The following is a 6,000-nucleotide window of genomic DNA, read 5'->3' as shown; positions in this document are numbered from 1 at the left end:
TAGATTAATAATAATCTTTCTTTATAAAGGACAAACGATCGATTAAGAAATTAAATATCACGGTTAGTAGGTTATGTTTCGAATTGTAACTTTTAAAATCTACACTGAGGAAATTATTGAATAAGTATACCAATAGAAAGCAAGTTAATAGGTTATGTTTCGAATTGTAACTCTTAAATTCTATACTGAGGGAATTATCGAATAAGTATAAGTGGAAAGTAGGGTAAAATTATCCCCGAATCGAGCAAATTTAGAATTACACCACGGTCGAGTATTAACACTTACAGACTGTAAAATCAAATGTTACTAGAATTTTAACAGCAGCGAAATGTAAACATTTTTACTAGATTAATAATATTCTTTCTTTATAAAGAACAAAGATCGATTGATAAATTAAATATCACGGTTAATAGGTTATGTTTCGAATTGTAACTTTTAAAATCTATATTAAGGAAATTATCGAATAAGTATATCAATGGAAAAGAAGTTAATAGATTATGTTTCGAATTGTAACTTTTAAAATCTACACTGAGGAAATTATTGAATAAGTATACCAATGGAAAGCAAGTTAATAGGTTATGTTTCGAATTTTAACTTTTAAAATCTACACTGAGGGAATTATCGAATAAGTATAAGTTGAAAATAGGGTAAAATCATCCCCGAGTCGAGCAAATTTAGAATTACATCACGGTCGAGTATTACCACGTACAGACTGTAAAATCAAATGTTACTAGAATTTTAACAGCAGCGAAATGTAAACATTTTTACTAGATTAATAATATTCTTTCTTTATAAAGAACAAAGATCGATTGATAAATTAAATATCACGGTTAATAGGTTATGTTTCGAATTGTAACTTTTAAAATCTATATTAAGGAAATTATCGAATAAGTATACCAATGGAAAACAAGTTAATAGGTTATGTTTCGAATTGTAACTTTTAAAACCTACACTGAGGAAATTATCGAACAAGTATACTAATGGAAAGCAAGTTAATAGGTTATGTTTGAAATTTTAACTTTCAAATTCTACACTGAAGGAATTATCGACTAAGTATAAGTGAAAAATAGGGTAAAATCATCCCCGAGTCGAGCAAATTTAGAATATCACAGTGTAGTATTACTACGTACACACTGTAAAATCAAATGTTACTAGAATTTCAACAGCAGCGAAATGTAAAAATTTCACTTAGAACAAATAAATTTTCAGAGAAAAAGCCAGGTTGTTTCAGATTTTCCCCATTACACATTTTTAGTCGAAAATTCTGTTCGTGCAGTTGCCCCAGTTACAACCGAAGGTGCTTTCGAACTTAACCTCAAAGTGAAATTGTCTTCGCGGTGGTAGCAGGACGATTTACCGGGGCAGACTGTGCATTCACGAACGAAATAAGTTCTCTTAGAAATACTTGACGTGGGAGGCAGTGTGGGGGGAGGAGATCGCCCTTTATGGTGGTACGTGGAACGTGTATCGTCGGGACGTGAGGTAGTTACGGGAAAAATCGCGAGAAAACCCACTCGTACTTGTAGATTCCTCCCAAGAGGCGACAGTATCTACGCTCGCGAAGCCAATTTGCCGGAACATTAGCTGCAGACGATGTTTCTTCTACGGTGCCTATTATTGACATAGCCTGTTCACAATTGACTGTAATCAATAGCCCCCTGTACCGTACCCGATCTCATCTATTTTGCAAATAGACCACGCAAATAGGGAATGTTAATTAATTGTCAATCGTGCCTAGGTCTATTCTGATCTACGCCTGCAAGAGTCTCATCGAACTCTTCACTACTGATTTAAGACAAACAAAGAAATTGTAGGTGCTATAGTGGCTACAAGAGAAATTCAAAGACAAATAACAATATCAATCCAGAAATGAGGTTACGAAAACTTGAAAATTAAAAAACTTTTAAAAGCTACATAATTTTACTCAATTCTAATACTATTGTAAGCTTGCATTCAAAGTGTTTAAACATTTTTCCCAGATTAAATTTAATTTTTTCTTTTTTTTTGCATACGTAACAAACGATTTATTTTATTTTTTGGTAAATCACGTTAAAGTTCTGTATTTCGATGGCTGGAGCAAACGTTACTCGTGTTTATCAGTAAAGTTTGCTGAGATAAACGAGAAGTACACTTTTGTACTTTCTTTCCCGTATATGTTGCGTAACGAATGGAATGAAAAGACGATCGAGTCCTTTCCTATTTCTTTCTTCGTGTGCTTACGAGTATAGAACGTAAGTACCATATGTGGTCGAAATGTGAAATTTTGCTGACGATCGTCCGGGGACTAGAGAGCTGTATCCATTAAGGGTTTCTGTTCATTGAAGCGTCCTTGCGTACAAGGCGGGAGAGCTCCCCAAGGATTTCACAGCCGGGATATATCCGACGACCAAGATTACACCGTGCATTCTACTCTATACCAGCTTCGTCAGTAATTGAAAAGGATTTATTTCTTCTAGACAATCCATCTTACATTTGCATTTCCTATAATTCTATCACAGCTTTGTACTTAGCTCTTCTGTTGCATTATACTCTTACGTGGAAAAAGGTGTTTATAAACCAAAGAATGTTTTTTACTCGGTGAAAGGAATCAGACATGCTTATTCGCAATATACGCTGAAGAAAAAAAAAAATTTTATAATACAGAGTGTTTGGCCATTCTGGGAAAAATTTTAATGAAGGATTCTAGAGGCCAAAATAAGACGAAAATCTAGAATACCAATTTGTTGATTGAGGCTTCGTTAAAAAGTTATTAACGTTTAAAGTTCGATGACGATTTGAAATTTTTTAATTTTGTCGAAAAATTTGTCTACCTTCCGGAATTTTTTTCTCGAAAGTGTGAAGGATTTCGAAGGAATATGTATTCACCAAAAGTGAATGTAATTGATCCCCGCGACAGAAAATAATTTTTCCAGAACGATTTGAAAGTTTTTAATTTTGTCGAAAAATTTGTCTACCTTCCGATATTTTTTTTTCGAAAGTGTGAAGGATTTCGAAGGTATATGTATTCACCAAAAGTGAATGTAATTGATCCCCGCGACAGAAAATAATTTTTTCAGAACGATTTGAAATATTCTTTTTTTCGTCGAAAAAGGCGCCTAATTAGATTTTCGGTACGGAATTTTTTTCTCGAAAATGCGCAGGATTTCGAGGGTATGTGTAATGACCAAAAATGATTGTGATTGACGCCCGCAACCGAAAATAATTTTTCCAGAACGATTTGAAAGTTTTTAATTTTGTCGAAAAATTTGTCTACCTTCCGGAATTTTTTTCTCGAAAGTGTGAAGGATTTCGAAGGAATATGTATTCACCAAAAGTGATTGTAATTGATCCCCGCGACTGAAAATAATTTTTTCAGAACGATTTGAAATATTCTTTTTTTCGTCGAAAAAGGCGCCTAATTAGATTTTCGGTAAGGAATTTTTTTCTCGAAAGTGGGTAGGATTTCGAGGGTATGTGTAATGACCAAAAATGATTGTAATTGACCCCCGTAACCGAAAATAATTTTTCCAGAACGATTTCAAAAATTTTTTTTTCGTCGAAAAATTTCACACCTCGAATTTTTTTCTAGAAAGTGGGTAGGAATTCGGGGGTATGTCTATTCACCAAAAATAATTGTAATTGACCCCCGCAACCGAAAATAATTTTTCCAGAATGATTTGAAATTTTTTAATTTAATTGTTAATAACTTTTTAACGAGGGCTCATTCGAAAAATTGATATTCTTGTTTTTCGTCTTATTTTGGCCTTTGGAATCTACCATTAAAATTTTTCCCAGGGTTGGCCAAACACCCTGTATATTCAGTTTGAAATAATTCTTTATAGGAGTTTCGTGAGATGAATTGGAAATATGAAATCTTTAGAAATGCACATGTAATTTTGTAATGTTCAAGACAAAGCATTTAACGCGATAATATGTATTTTCTGATGAAAGTGTTCGAAACGTTTTTTATATTTTTTCATCGTTCGTCTAGAAATGCAAGTATTTTAACAGTAAGCTTCCAATAGTAATTAGTAATACCTTAATAATGATATATCGAGAAATATAAAAATTGAAATTTTAATGTATTATATTATACAATGAAAATGAACATTGATAACGTAAAATGAAAGATAACTTCCAAAGAAATAGGTCAATATAAAGGTACCACCCGTGATCAGGATTTTTATTGTTATTCGGATTACACATAGCGTTTCCACATGCTGTTAACTAGGTTAGTTTCAGTGACGCAACTCGTACATTCTACACGGCGTCTCTTACAGTTGCAATTGTACACCGGTTTACGTTAAAAAGCAGAGGGAATGTTTGCGTTTGTCGATTATCTACAGTAACCCCTGTGTTCGCGTCAGTTTGTTTCTCATTCGTTTTCTGTCGTTCACACAATTATTCCGTTGTCTCCGATGCGCCATCTACCATTTAATTCACGAAGCTAAAATTTTATATTCGACATCCGTTGCCATTTGGAAGAATATACTAGAATTTTTGCAAACATTTCGAAAAGGCCTATTATTGGAAAAGGAAAATGTTCAAAATACAGTCCTTCGATTTAAAAATGAATAAAACTCATAATGGGGGGCATCGTCGACAACTTGGCGGTTTTTAACTTTTTACATTATAGTCATTCTCACATTTTGTATAAACTATCAAGTTGTTCGAACATTTGAATCAAATGTTCAAGCTACTTGAATAATCGAATACTTTCGGTTTAAAAAAATGAGTTGTGTCTTGGTTTGAAAATCAAGTATTCGGACAATTCTACATTTAAGTACATTATACAATGTACAATGTATATATATACTACAAATATACTACTCGAACCGTTTACTTTTTCTTCGAACTGCTAGGTTCGCTCGAATTCTTGGATCGGTTCTATTCGAATCGAGTATAATTTGGTTTTTTTTGGTTGTACGTTCCAAAAAGCTCCAGCGACCAATTGATATGAAATTTGGTGGACAGGTAGGGGGAGAGGTACAGATTTCAAGCATAAAATTTTAGCTTCGGGAACTTAATACTTTCAGACATATTTAAGTTAAATTAGAATAGTTTACTGCAAACTAACAAAACTAAAATTTGATATAAAAACCTATTTTCTATGGGATACATTACAGAATAATTTATCTAGGGATTGTTAATCGAAATGTCGTAAGATAATCATGTTTGATCACTGAAATTGAAGTGTAATGCAACTTGAAAAAAAGATAGGTAAATTTTAAGTGAGACATTCTATAGAAATTGAGGTTAGATATCCTATGCATCATAGGCTATACACCGTGTTCGGTCAACCCTGGGAAAAATTTTAATGAGAGATTCTAGAGGTCAAAATAAGACGAAAATCAAGAATACCAATTTGTTGATTGAGGCTTCGTTAGAAAGTTATTAACGTTTAAAATTTCACCAGTACTGAATTTTTTTCTCCAAAATGGTCGTGTTTGAATCTTGGAAATTGTTATGTACCCGAAGTTAAAATTTGTTAATTATGATCCTGTTCCTTGATCCTCCTTAAAATCTGATGTAAATCTGCCCCTAGAGCTTTTCGGAAGAACATCCGGTTATTCTTTCTTCGAGATCTCCAAATCGAAGCGACTGACGGGAATATAGGTGTTATCGTATCTCATCAGACTTTCGACGTCGACTAAACGCTGCACGCGACATGGATTATCGCGAACGATTAAAAGTATTATACATATCCATTAGTAGACGTTCAGAAGCAACGACGTAAACCCTCAGTGTTCGTATACTGCATAAACGGTTGCTTCTTGGATATTTTCGAGATTCTCTCTAGCGGAGAAGCGTTGGCTACGGTGCAACCATTCGCTCAAGTAGGTAATAATAATAAAGAGTATATTGCAAGGTATATCCGACTTCAGGAACCAATTTCAAGCCGCATTGCATCCACGGTGCATTAAATATAGCGAGTATTACAATGCAAACGAATCCACCTTGTACCACGTAAACGCACTAGAATATCCGAAGCGTATGTCTAAATTTTGAGGTTAAGTTGCA

The sequence above is a fragment of the Colletes latitarsis genome, chromosome 11, assembly GCF_051014445.1.
Source record: "Colletes latitarsis isolate SP2378_abdomen chromosome 11, iyColLati1, whole genome shotgun sequence".
Lineage (NCBI taxonomy): Eukaryota > Metazoa > Arthropoda > Insecta > Hymenoptera > Colletidae > Colletes > Colletes latitarsis.
Note: the sequence above shows the minus strand (reverse complement) of the source record.